Source organism: Rhopalosiphum maidis, chromosome 4 (assembly GCF_003676215.2).
Source record: "Rhopalosiphum maidis isolate BTI-1 chromosome 4, ASM367621v3, whole genome shotgun sequence".
NCBI classification, from domain to species: Eukaryota; Metazoa; Arthropoda; class Insecta; order Hemiptera; family Aphididae; genus Rhopalosiphum; species Rhopalosiphum maidis.
This window is the reverse complement of record NC_040880.1, coordinates 49,585,400-49,600,801: the sequence shown is the minus strand read 5'-3', so window position 1 is coordinate 49,600,801 and position 15,402 is coordinate 49,585,400. Positions and strand designations below refer to the sequence as shown.

Genomic DNA, 15,402 nt, shown 5'->3' with positions numbered 1-15,402 from the left:
TATATAGTAAGGCAATTGAAATTTATCGGTTTCAAAACTATGTTTATTTTACACTTTTTTTAGAGTGTTATAAAACTATTAATAACCATCTATCGATCGGAAATTTTTTCTTGTTAGTAACTAGCAGTTTATTTTTAGATTTGATCAGTAGGTAGTACAATAAATACAATAAAATAACTATTGTCAACTTGTAAAAAATAGGTATAAAAAAATCTCAACAATCATTATTTTAATGGTTTAGCTTTGAAATGTATACTAATACATTACTATTTTGTGCTAAGGCGATTATCAGTGTTATTGTTCCTTAAATTTTTTAATTTTGCATTTCGTTTTTGTTCATATAGGTAACATTGAAACAATTCGTTTATAAGAAACAAATCATTTAGCAAATTTGAAATTTAAAATATTTCTTGGTAAATGTGTAATTAATATACATAGCTATAGAATATATAATTTATTATTTTTAATTAGAGGCTTAAAGATAAAACGAGGAGTGGGTTTGAGTATTGGGTGAGAGAAAATTCGCTGCGAAATCCTGTACAGTCATATTCTTCCTAAGTAGACGTGTTCAATTAGGTAGGTAGTATGGTAATATTTACAAATTATATAGACCTATTAACCTTTATAGTATTTGATCACGAGACGATTATCATTTTAATACATTAATACTTATAATGCACACTGTCAAGTGTTATACAAACCGTATTATAATATATAGTGTTTTGTACTTAATATAATCTATGCTTCATTATTGTCAACACGGAATCTTAAGTTTATTACGTATGAAATGTGTATTAAATTATCATCAATGTATAATATAATGTAGACAATCGAAATGAATGTCGGCATATAATCTTGAATATTTAATTAAACAAAACCAGGGAAGTCGCTCTGCTGAATAGTAGGTTTCGAGTGCATCACGTCATTGAGTAGGTAACTATAATAGATGTAATATGTTGAAGTATTTAAATTTAAACACAATGATAAAATTATAATTGTATATGAAAAACAATTTTGAACAAAGTCGGTGTATCGACCTTTATTTCTGTGAATGTTTTTGTAATTTATTTATATTATTATTCTTAGTTTATTTTTTTAAACATTTTCATTGATTCTTAAATAGGAGTATATTATTTTAACAATATAGTACGTTACAATAAATACCTAAAAAAAAAATGTTCATAATAATTTCAATAACATTTTTTTCAGTTATAGTATGCCTTTAAATTTTTGAATTACAATGAGAATGAATTATGACTTATAAGAAATCATGTATCGAATTTTTAAGATTCGGGAATAAAAATTAATTAATTTTTGAGCAATTTTGTAAGTTTTGAACGCTTATCAAAAGAAATTTTCGATAAGACCTTTTTTAGCTATTTTTTTTTACACATTTCAAAAATTAGTATAGACTAAAATACTAAATATTTATATACTTATTATTTTTAAAATACACATAATTTATATAAAATACATAATTCCAAATTGATTAATTTCATACTAATTCCTAGGTTATTATATATTTTTCTTCGTGGTTATGTATTTATGTTATAAAGTAATATTATTCCATGTTTTATAACAATAATTTATTATCATTAAAACATGTTAACTAATATAAAAGATATTGAGATATGTATGGATATAATATTAAGTAAAGTGCTTGTTTGAAAATATTAAATGAGTAAACTTGCCTAAATAAGATTTTCTGTAAATAGAGTTGGAAACATTCGTATTTTTTCTGTTAATATGTACTTTAACATATTATAGTACTATGTACAGTAGAATTCCATATCGGTCTTATCATCACAGTAAATAGTTTTATGAGAAGTTTCTTGAATTTTAAAATGTTCAATTCTAGGTATTATTTCATCTTCATCTATATAATTTCCTATAGATGCAACTTCAACAAACTTTCGTATAATAGTTAATGCTTATACAGTTATACAGCTATATATTTAGTTATAATAAGTACTTATAGTTAAATAATATTTTGAATAGCAAATACACCAATACTTACAGATAAAAAATATACTTTATGCGTATAATGTAGAAAAGAAATAAGAATGTATTGATACTGCCAATATCTTAATAATTTTAATATTTACCTATCTAATATCTATGATATATGGGTATACACCATAGTTAGTTATCGTTAGTCCGGCCATGGTCCACTGCATAATCCAGACCATTGTAAATTATTATGGAAAAAATACTTAGGTAGAACCGAAACTAATATCAGTCGAATTCGATTAATTTCGCCTAATCCGGACAAAAAACTTTCCACCCGATTTGTTCGGAATAAGCGGCGACCACTTGTATATATTGTATCAACCTTCTTCATTCTCTACCAATCCGCTTACCAATCTATAAAATATATAAATAGGTACCTATGCCCTACATTCTACCTATAGCTGAATAAAAATGTAAAGTATAATTACGCTGTGATTGTATTCATTAAAATGATATAATATTATCTATTATACAACATACAAATTGTATTATTCTGATGAATACTACATAAGATTAATTAACTCAAAAGAATATTTCAAAATAATTATATATATATATAAGTAAATACTTATATTTTGCTGCCGTTCATAGAATATTTAGTGAGTGAATTCATTCTCGTGTACCTTGTAGGTGCGGTTGTACGATATACATAACTATAGCAAAAAAAGTTGGCAAATGAGTACCGCTCTGCTGTACATTAGGTGTCGAGAGGGTTACTATGGGTGTGTTAAATTTGAATTCAATGATATACCATTGCGCATGAAAAACGGTTCTGAGCGGAGACCGTCTATCATCCTATACATCACAAACTATATTTCATAATATATGTTTTTATACACATTTATTTCATCTTTCATATTACGGTAAGTTAAAATAATTTGTTTTGAAAGTATCGCATTTATTTTATTATAAGTATTTAATTATTTTAATAATATATATTTCACATATCAATTTATATAGGTAGGTAACTCAAAATGTAATGATATCTTTCTGTAAATTCCATAAAACAGTAAAAATAGATAGGTAATATCTTAATAAATTAAAAATGTCATTACTGTAGTAAATGTTTTAATAATATAAGTTTTAAGTCCCACAGATATTTTTTTAAATTTTAATAAAATAATTAATATTGTTATTTATCGTCATAATAAATTATTTTGTCAAATTTAAATTTAAAATGTTTATAAAAAATAATTTTCTTTGTATATTTTTAGATTTTATGGTTCTAAAGTACACTATTTACGAGAAATCTTGTACTAAAATTTCAAAACCTAAACTTAAAAAGAAAAGTTTTTATGAATTTTTAACTACAAAATAGTCATTTTTGCTATTTTGACAAATTTTATTAATGCGTATAAAAAACATTGTACCAACGTTTTTTAATACTTTTATGTAGATATAAGAACAACTTATGTTGTAAAATTATCGAGAATTTTGACCCAGAAAATAATTTTTTATCGATATTTATTGGGGGAAAAGACAAAAAAATGAAAAATTTTTCATGCCGATGAATACCTCAAAAAAAGTTAAACAAAATTAGATTGTAAATACAAATTGATAATATGTAAGCATTTGGTAAAGATTTCAAGTATTTACGGTTAATCGTTTTCGGTTTATAGTAAAAAACTAAAATCAATTTTGTCGAAAATTGGATTTGTGTACAATTTATTGATCTCTAAAGTAGAAACTAGATATTATAATTTTCCATCGAAAGCTAGCCGGGCTCACCCTCAAAATTGGAATCAAAGCATTATATCGATTACTTATTATGTACATGCATAGTGCATACATACACAAAAAAATTATACATTCATCGTTTCTTTCAGGATCTTAAAACTCAGTTTATTTCTATTTATTACTTATGATAATAATTCCAATAAAGATTATAAGGTCATAGTATAAATGTTAAATAATAACATTTCTGTAAAATCCTTCACAGTCCGGTATGGTCTAGTGGCTAGGATACCTGGCTCTCACCCAGGAGGCTCGGGTTCGATTCCCGGTACCGGAATATCTTTTTTACTACCGATGAGTTTTTTTAAACATTTCATATTTATATTAAAATTTAAATGATTGTAGTTCTTAACTCATTTTTTATAATTTGATCAAAGCAAATACTTCAATCATAATTGCTTAATATTGAAATATCAAAGAAGTATTATAACATAAATATTATTTATAACATATATTTCTAAGAGATTAATTTATCTATAAGAAAATAAAAAGTTATTAAAAAAGTTAAGTATAGACGTATAGTTATCACTTATCACTGACAAGTTATAAAATAACTAATACTTTTAATGCATTTAGTGCATAATATAATATAATATAGTATTAATTATTTTAAACTATTCATTATTCACAAATTAATTTTATATCGTCTTATACCTAAATATCCCATTAATATTATATTAGGTAGTAGGTACTTGCTAGGGATTTTAAATATTATACATTAGTTGTAAGTTTTAGTCATATAACTTGATGTCATAATTTATAAATTACCATCATTTTAATTTTAATTTATACATCGAATATTCGATTGATGCTTACTAGATGATAGATTTATTACATATATATACTATCGTCTATCAATATTTAATGATCAGTTATTTTTATATTTAAACTGGTAATAATAATTATAATTATTTCTATAATAACTATTACTCATTAATTGCCTATATATTTTTGCTCATTATCAATGTTGTATAGGTTATATTATACAAATTGAAATAAGTATTTTCATTTTTTTTTTCTACAGTTAAAATATCGATTTGTTAACGACTGTATTAAAATTGTACTTTTAGTATTCGTAATTATTAATTTAATATAAAAGGTCCTTAAAACTTATTATTGTAAACATAATTTACACAGTAAAATTATCATAATGTTACCTATCGCTGTAATTATTAAAAATTGTACAAGGAAGAATTGGTAAGAAGTCTTTCCAGTTTCCATAATTTAATATATTGTGTGAGTATAGAACGTTCTGTTGATATAATATAGTTATACACACACGATATAGTATATAGTGGTGATATGAATGGTCATAAATGAAATCAGAAGTGTTTGGTATTGGACTAACATCTTATACCCTAATAGTAACCAACTTATCGTCAGGCAATTTGTTATATTTTTTGTCACTGATTTCTATAGCACTCTAATGCACTCGGTATCATCTCTATACAAAACATTTTAGGGGTTTCATGGACACGAAAATAAATATAAAACCGAATAACATGACCGTTGGTCAATAATAATAATGACCATTCGGCAATTTTCAAGTCATAATTCATATTATGTAAAATTTATGAGCCACGTGTAGAATTAGGTTGATTTTCATATAATAAGAGTATAATATTATATACTACGTTCACATGACAAAATTAGATAATATATGAATAACTTATTGGTTTGAAATATTATTATAGTTATTACTCATACTGACATACACGTAATTTAAAATAAAGTGAATATATGTATAATATTTTATACGCGCACAGGTTGCATACAAAATAAATCCCCGCGAGAATAAAATTTGAAAATTTGTTTGTTAGAGACGTTGGTGTGTTTTAGTGATTTATACATGTTATGAAGTATAGGTATGATAATAATAAATTGTTGTTTGGAAATTGGCTATGAATTGGTCGGAAATTAAATTTTTTGATTATAACATTACATTTTCAAATAAATCATATGCGAATACATATGATTCACCTATATTTTACACAATGACATTTAAAACAGAACATGAATCTTTGTAATCATAATCATGTCACACATTTTTTTCCACTTGGTTTATTTTCTTTAAATTCAATGATAGATATTTATTTACGGTTTGAGCTTATCACATATTATGATTATAAAAAGACATAAAACGAAGAAGAAGAAACTTTTCAGTACCTTTTCATTACATTTTAGTTATTTTTAATTACTAAACCGAGAAAAAATATAAATATCTATTAAATATTTCTATTATATTTTCAGGTATGTAGATGAAAATTAGAAGACTGCATTTATGTAATATTATTAAAATACACCTGGCGAAAGAAATAATTGTTTTCGGTTAATTATTTTTATAATTAAATTTTTAGTTGTATTTTAATATTTATCATAATAACAAAATAACAAAATAGGGGAATAATTATACTAATTAATAAAAGTAAATTATAAATCTCAAAGTAAAATTATTTTATTGAATTTACGTGCATCTATATAGATTATTTTAATTTGTTCTGCTCCATTTTAGGGAGGCTTTACGAGTAGAAAAATAGTTTTACTATTTATACTTAAAATGAAATCAACTAATATTTACCGTATACAATAAACTTATGATTATAATTTGGATTTTAGCCAATTATATAAGATAAAGCAAATTATTTTATTGTTTATATCATAAACAGTTGAACATTCAAAAACTGACAAATTAGTACACCTACTTTGTCCAACGAAAATTTCGAAAATTACTCGTTTACATTGCAAAAATATTTTGATGAAAAAGATTCTACACCAAAATTTATGTTGAAAAGTGAAAATGAAAAATATTGTTATAATCGAGAAATGGAGAAAACTTCAATGTATTTAAAAGGTATAATATAATTGATACAAAATTGGAGGTTTTTATTTTTATTAGTATTACACTACAATGTTTGTTTCATCCTGTCAACATGTTTAAACGTTTTTATTGTAGGTTACGTGATCACATAGAGGTGCAACCAAAAATTTCTCAAAGGTGCATAAAATTACAATTGCTTTTATGTAAATATTATTATTATTAAAATCTACATCAATTACTCAATAAAATGTATTACTCAGTAAAATCAATACAAGGTACAAGAATCCGCATCTCTCTCTTTCATGGTTGAACTAATGTCCACTTTTTGTTTTCGATTTAAAGTCTCAGATAAACTCTTATAAATAATAAAGGAACCAAATAGTTTAGTTACGTTTATAATTTATATAATGTTAATAATATTTTAACATAGATACATCAATTTTATTTGTATCTACAATCTGTCATTCAGAATTCACTTGCAAACATGTATAAACCATAATAATTTATGATGTTATACGTGTGACTAGTCCACCGTAAATTTGCTTGTCTTATTGTTTATACATATTTTACACGTACTTACTTAGGTATTATATTATAATATATACATTGTCAAAATGCTTTTGTGTTAGGTTTTTTTCACTTAACATCGAAAAACGTGTAACAGGAAATAAAATATCATTGACCCTGATGGATTTCATTACAAATTTTATGTCTGGCCGTCTGGGAACTATGTTTTGTAACTGCATATAGCTTTTAGACAGTAGAGACTGTGAACCAGTATCAAAATGGTTAAGAAAACTAGACGAGATGAACGACGGTGATGATCAGTTGGATGAGTAGTTGGGACGTTTGCACTACATCAAGTACCTGGTAGCGATACTGAGTGGATCATTGGGAATGGTAGAACCGTTTTCGTCGATGCTCCCGCTATAACGGTTCAACCTTTGCAATTGATCATACCGTCAGTTGTATTTGCTGACCCATCAAAAGACGAACCGAAACCGTGTTTGAGGAAAAAAATACTATGCTCTTAAATTGCCTAATTTGTACAGTCAATGGCTGGAAGACAAAAGCTTTATGAGCAACAACTGTTTCTGAGGAATCATGTGCTATGTTGCTGCTTTTAGTATCGTGTACGAGTGTTTTTTGACCAAAGAGTCTAATGCATTTAAACTTAATAGAATTACATAATTTTACAACAATTATAGATATTTCATAAACTGTATTATACTGTAATATTCATCTCCGATGATAATTTTTAAAAATTAAAGCGAAATTACTATTAAACAAGTATTATAGTGGTATACCTAGTATGTATAGTGTATACTGTACAGGTACATTAAATACAGTACCTATTGGTATTTAACATTATTTACTTGGATGATTATAATTTTAATAGATTACAATATGTGGCCTGCACGAGCAGTAGAATGACATGACCAATAGAATATGTGTAATAACAATAATAAGTAATAACGTTATAATATTACTATTATTACTGCCACGTGATCGGAGAAACAAACAACAACGACCACGACCACGATGATCTTACCTCACGTACTTCGATCATTAGTCCGGAACATACGCCATGCGTTATTCACGAGGTGTATCGCGGCAACCCAGCGCTCCTCGAAACGGTAAAAAACCCTTTTCACCCGGGGACCGGCAAAAGTCCCGATGCCCGGCCTCGGAACGACGTAGATTTGTCAAACAACGGAACGGGTCGGGTGGCGGGGTCCCGCACGCCAACGTCGTAGCAAAATTTTATGTAATACACGCTGCGAGAGGGATGGCGATATTATTATTATTATGTTCAGCGCGTCGTACAACACTGTACCGCCATCGTCGATATGCATACCTTATATATATATATATATATATATATATATGTATACGAATAATATTTATATACATGCTACGCGTAAACGCGTGTTTACACAAGTCGGACCGGCGGATTTATTTTCTTATTTTTTGTTTCACGTGATATTTTATGCTCTCGGTTTATTTACATACGTTTATTATCTCGTAGCACGTTTTCCGTAGGCGGCGGTGTTGGCTGTTGCAGCACGAATAGTAATAAAAATAATAATAATAATAATAATAATAATAATATTATTATAATCATCATGAAAAAAACTACGGCAAAATATTATGCAGTTCCGCCTCGCGATTCGATAGAGCACGTGTCATGTTTCCCCTTCCACTCTTTGCTGTCACCCATGACTGATACGACCCTCAGCTCGCGCCCGCCACGACTTTAAACTAGACGTAAACGTTTCGCGGATCACACGCCACTTGACAACCGGCCGCCGCCGTCGTTGCGTACGTGATTTTACCGACGTTTCTCGCCGGACGCATTATTATAATATTATTGTTCCACCGGCTTGAACGTCTTTTCTCTCCCCCATTCGCCGCTCTCTTCAACCCTCACCATTTCATTCCTTTTCTTCCTCGGCCGTCTGCTCGTACATTTCCTGTGTAATAAATATAATACACAACTTTATTAAATAACATAATACTCGCAGAAACTAATAAACGTACACGTAACCTAACACTGTGCAATATACACCATTCGCATTCCTGTGCAAACACTGCAAACACGAGTAGTGAGTCTCTATATAGTTAGTAAGCTGTTCGCGGCCATTGATGTTTGACACCACGATGGCGGCTAACGAAAATTTTTCTTCGGGCGAGTTTCAAATGATTATTTCTCTTATAAATTTGAGCCCCAATTTAAAAGATTTTTAAATTTTAAACGAAAGATTGCATTCAGTCGTCGTGTTAATATAATAATATCATATTAAATCGGAATAATTCAAATACCTATTACCTCTAAAATAAAACCATTAAAGTAATGTAATTAAATAGCCTATCTAATACGCCGTGTGATCGTAATGTTTTAAAAAAAAAATATATAGAATGTAGATAATTTATTATTTACAATATGCAATATGTATATACACTATACACAATAATACACGATAAACAGTTGTCTGCAGATGCAGATAACACTCATATTCGAAAAGCTTGGGACCGACATTAAACTAATTAGATAATTGTTCATTATTTAGGCTGAACAAATATTAAATTTTGTACATTGAAAATTATTTTACACTTAGCTGCTGATGTATTTAAAATCTTGGACTTTTCACTTTATTAAAAAGTTGATAAAATATAAAAATTAATTATTATTGATAAGTGGTCTAGTTAACGTGAATTTTATCAAGATCTTTGTAAGCAATAAAATTAACAGATATCCAAGGGAGAACTAAATCTAACAATAAAATATTTCAAAAGCTAGCTAGCAATTGTTTCATTTTCTGGTCAAAAAAATAGTCTTGAATTAAAAGCTGTTATTCTACTATTAAAAATTTACTCATTCATTATATATAAGAAAACTAACGAGAGTCTTAGATTATAGCTGGTAATTAAATTATTTGTTAAGTACAATACAAAATAATTAAACGCAATAGATACCCTGTAATATCCTTAGTCTGGACTCATTATATTCCACAGATACCGGGCAAATATTATCAATTTTTTTGCATCATTTTTTTTTTTTTAAGACCATAGCCCGCAGCCTAATCATTTAGCTCTTTATTCTAATGCATTGAGTCTGTAAAATTTTTAAGTATAGAAATTTACCTAATAACTATACTTATACATACTAATCTGGAATCTGGAATATTGTCATTTGGTATGAATGAACAATATATTGAAATAAAATTCCATTATTGAACGATTTCGAGACAATTGTTTACGCTTTATTTCTTATAAGTTTAATAGACACATGACTATATACTTCGTGATATATATAAACTACTTATAATATTTTCTTATCTTTCTGCTCAAAGAATTTCGCATGTTATTTCTATTAAAGCAACTTCATAATTTATTTTTGGGTGACATAGATTGCTTCGAGTTCTTTTCCCTTATCCGCTTTAAAATAAATTACTGTAATACAAAAAATAACAATCTATCCTACTCCTTCAAATACAAATTATATGCCTAATACTCTTGTTAATCTTTTAATGGTTGCCGGTTATTCCAATTTTTTTGATTTTTTTTTTTTTAGCCGTTTTCGTTTTTTCTCGTTTTTTTTTTCATTTTTTTTCTTATAAAAATCGTTTTATCCTATCATTATATACATATAAAATTTTTTTGTATCTTTAACTATATAAAATGTATATTTTTCCAATTAACTACAATGTTCATTTTTTATATGTAAAAGGACTTAGATATTTCGTATGTATTAATAAATAAATAAATACATATATTATTATATATGTAATACAAAATTATATTTATCATTATAAATTTATAAAATACCTGTAATAGTTGTCTACAACTTTAAACTCTAAATATTTTAGTTCTAATTGCGTTAGGTATAATAATATATATATATAAACAGATTGATTTATAAGCATCTTTTTAAAATTGAAAAATTCTTATAGTGATTAAATATAGTCCAATTTTAAATCGATAAGAAAATGTGCCTAGAGACGGCCACATAGTTATCTATGCTTTGTTAAATATACCCAGAACCTCGGAGGAAATCATTATTTTCTGGTCCTCTTATCCCGCAGTTGATATTTTTTGCAATTATTTTCTTTTTTTTTCATGTCATTATACACATTTCACACATGTTTACTGTTCATATTAATCTTTGTAATTATACAGAAATAGTTTGACCATACAAAGTTTAATATAATTTCAATAATTGTTTAGTATGATTAAAATATCAAATACAATATTTATTATATGATCGGTGTTATTCAGATTATAGTGTACAGTGTTTACCCCGAAGGCTTATAATAATCAAGCGATGCGCACAACAATATAAAATGATATAACTGTCAAAATTGTACACGTATTTCGATACGCGTATTTAATGTTTAACATTTTGTAATCATTGACAATACGAGTAATTAAATTTAGTAACTAAAAAAATCCAAAATCGAAGGGATTACAATATAATATTTACGAGGAAAAACGCAACCCTATGTTTGTGTTTGTTTGAATAGTTACATACAAGATTCATCATGCATCAAATAATACGAATATTTGCTTACGAATTATATTTTTATTAATTTTACGAATACCGTGAATCGAAATAATCGAATATCCCTCCGAGAGTTTTTATCACCAGCCCGCGTCCACTACATATTTTGACGATACATCATCACACCGAAACGAGATTCAATCATTTACATCTATAGTGTTTGAAGTTGAACAAAAATATAAAACTATGAAATATTTTTTTTTAAATGTAAATGTTGATAATAATTATTTACTAATTAATAAATAATAGATAATAAGTTGTATAGTCTATTAGCTTTAATCATTAATATTAATAATATTTAATAAATGCGTGAATCCACCACTTGCCCATTAAGATTATTTTCAAAAACTAATAGAAGAATTTACTAATAATGAATTACAGCTCCTAACAGAAATTGAAGTCAATGCTCATGTGCGAGTGGCTGTAATGTTAACTTGAAAAACGAAGAAGAACTGAGTTTAGACATTAAAATATGTAGCATCAATATAAATGAACTTAAAACTATAATACATTTATAAAAAAATATTACACTATAATTTATGTATAATATTATTTACATATTATTTTATAAATCATATTAACTATATAAATATTAAAACATATAATTAATTAATTAATTAATTCTTTATAGGTTTTTGGTAAATTATACCAACATTTATAAATGGAATTACAAATATTCGTAAAAATAAGACTTATTTAAAAAATATATGTACCTGAAATATTTCAAAATTTTATGTTTCAAACACTATTTACATCAGAAGATGCATAGTAAACAAGCTAAAATATTATTAACCACTAGGTATTTAATTTGATAATATAATATGCGTTTTCAATCACATTTTCAAAATCAAAATTATCATAGATTTTTATTTTGTATCACACATTATGTTAAATTATATGTTTTAGATTTATAACATATAATTATATGAATCTGAATATTCTAGAAATTAAAATTGAACCAAAAACAGTCAATTCAAAAACGGAAAAACCTTAAAATATTTGAAATCTCAAATCAATACCGAATTTAAACATTTTCAAGTATAATAATATTTTAAATGAAAATTATGGAGTATTACAATGTTTTTATTTTGTTGTATATACCTAAATAATTTGAATTAAGAAAAAAAAAATCGGAACAGCTTAAAACCTAAACCGACCGTTGCCCTTAACCTAACTTAATTAGTATTATCAGTAAAGTACTACTTTATTTATATTTTTCAAAAACCAGAACCAAAAATTGAAAAAAAATCCAAAAGGCACCAATCTCTGATACATACACCACGTTCATACGTCTGTTTATTTATAGCATACAGTACGCGTACGTCACAACGTTAAACGTTGTACGTTTATCGGGTTTATGTGCACTCGAGAACGTTTTACATAAACAGTTTCTAATCCTATTTAATTCTAATATAAATTGTTCGTTTGTTAGAGATATCCAGGCCACCGCGACGCGTCGGATACTAAGATTACAATGATTACATATTATAATAATGAAGTCTATCAACTAAATAATACAATACTATATATTATTATATTGTACATAGGTCTCCTAAAAGTTTTTCATCTTACAAACTAGGTAGATATATATATACATATATAGGAGGAGTTATTTCCATTAGTGCACGCTGTTATAATAAAGCCCCTATGTAGTATAGTATATGATATTATATGTGTGCATGCTCAATGTACCGTGTATTGTGTTATATGCGGATTTTCCTGTATCTGCTGCGTTTGTATAATAATATATGAATTCAATATGCATTAGCTTTAAGAGATACAATTGCTGTAGGTATATTATATCAATTTCAGTACTTCGCTCAAAGTAAACTTTCATAATATCCACTCAGCTTAAGTTTGTTGAAATATTATATTAGCACAAGCATTTATGTATACTTAAATTAATAACTTCAAATAAAAATCGCGTGACACGTCCCGACGTAGATACATCTACTATACATTGATACATTGACACATTGTGTACCTATACATATAATAATATTACGCCATCCACGCTGAACTGTATAGTATTTAAAGTGATATTTCTCAACCTATTTTCGAAATAATATTTTCATTAATATTTATCATTTATCACAGAAATTATTTGTAAACTTTTATTTGATAGGTACCCTTTCCTATACACTCTCCGTCAATGTAATTTCTAAATTGACTGTGATATCCGTATAATGTGTCGTTTAGTAATAATCATATACAATATATTACGGTGGACCAAGTAATCCTGAGTATAACGCGTATTAAAGAACATCGAAAAATGTATAGAACAAAGTAACTATTGAACAGTCTATTTTAGTAGATATCATATTTTTAGCTATAGTGTTACATATATTTGGCACAAAGGGAAAATAAGATCATCGAACACAATTAGTGCGTAATAAAAAAAAGAAAATCATTTCGGGCACGCAAGTAAAATTAAATAAAACGACGATAACGTCGTTAAAGAGTACACCAAACGATAATAATAATATAGCGATGCGGATGAAATTAAAGAATACCGTGTCCTATGTATATACGACCGTCATTATGTATCTAAATACGGATATGGGACCGTGTATAGCAGGTACTTTGGTGCGTGGCGGGCATTCGTTTGGGCGTGGCGGCGCTTACAAAATTACGAAAAGCGAAATTACGTCGAAAATAAAGAAAATGAAATACCCAAACGGGTATATTATTATTATTATTATTATGTTCTGTTTAGCGCCGGCATACGTATAGTGTATTATGTACAATGCACATACGATATCGAACCGAAGTAATCCCGAAATATACGACATTACTGGTACGAGTGGTATATGTATATTGCATAAAAGCTGTCGGTCGGTATTTTATTGTTGTTTTTAGTCAGCCGTTATCCGAGAGCAGAGAACGTTTCTCTCGAATCGCGAAACCGTGCCATTTGATACCGCCGCTACACGATGTTTTACACAAAACAATATACAACGGATACGGCTGGACTGTGCGTGTATACGGTTTAAAACAATAACATCCTGCAGAATAGGGGCGGGTATACACCGTAAACGGTGCACTGCAAAAGTGGCGATGATATTGACTGTGGCTCGCGTTTTATATTATTCTTTTGGACGGTATCGGCGTTTCCAGTCGGCGGTGGTCGTGAGTGAGAGCCGGGTAGTGAGCGGAGAAAGGCAATTATAAGTAGCATAATATAAAACGATGACGTACCGGGAAACTATATTACTGTTGAGAGAATAATATTATAATGTCACGAGCAGAAACGCCGGTCGACATTCGGGAGTCGTGACGGGGCGACATTCTGCAACGCAGTCGACCGTAGGCAATAGTATCCGTATATAGCGCTCTTGTTATAATGTATATTGTACTATTTTGTATATACAGTTGTATAAAAAACCGTGAAGTACAACTTTGCCTTAGTTGTAGAATATAATAAATACGATATTGATACGTAGGTACACACTATTTGTGTGTAGGCGGCACAGAGAGTGGAGAACTGCAGCAGAAGTAACTATATTATATGTATCGGAATTGCCACGACACAGATCACGGTACGCTATTCATATTCAAAAATTGTGTCGTAGATTTACCTACATAGGTAATAATAATATGAAATGTATTAGACAATTGGCATTGATAATAGCTTTATGACGTTATAATATTAATATAATATTTTGTACTACACGTAATGCGTATCAGTGATCTGCAGCAGAGTCCTATTGTACACGTACGTACTTCGATTAAACGGATTTTCACGTACCACCGCGTGGTATGCAGCTGCAATTTATAG

The 15,402-nt window shown here is 27.9% G+C and overlaps 1 protein-coding gene and 1 non-coding gene across 3 annotated transcripts in view; both read left to right on the top strand.

Moving 5' to 3' along the window:
- LOC113556761 overlaps nucleotides 1–15,402 on the top strand; it is a 169,712-nt gene that overhangs the window by 57,697 nt on the left and 96,613 nt on the right. The gene's annotated exons all lie outside the window — the stretch shown is intronic.
- Nucleotides 3,950–4,021, top strand: Trnae-cuc. The gene has a single exon. It is a non-coding gene; the product is annotated as a tRNA-Glu (tRNA).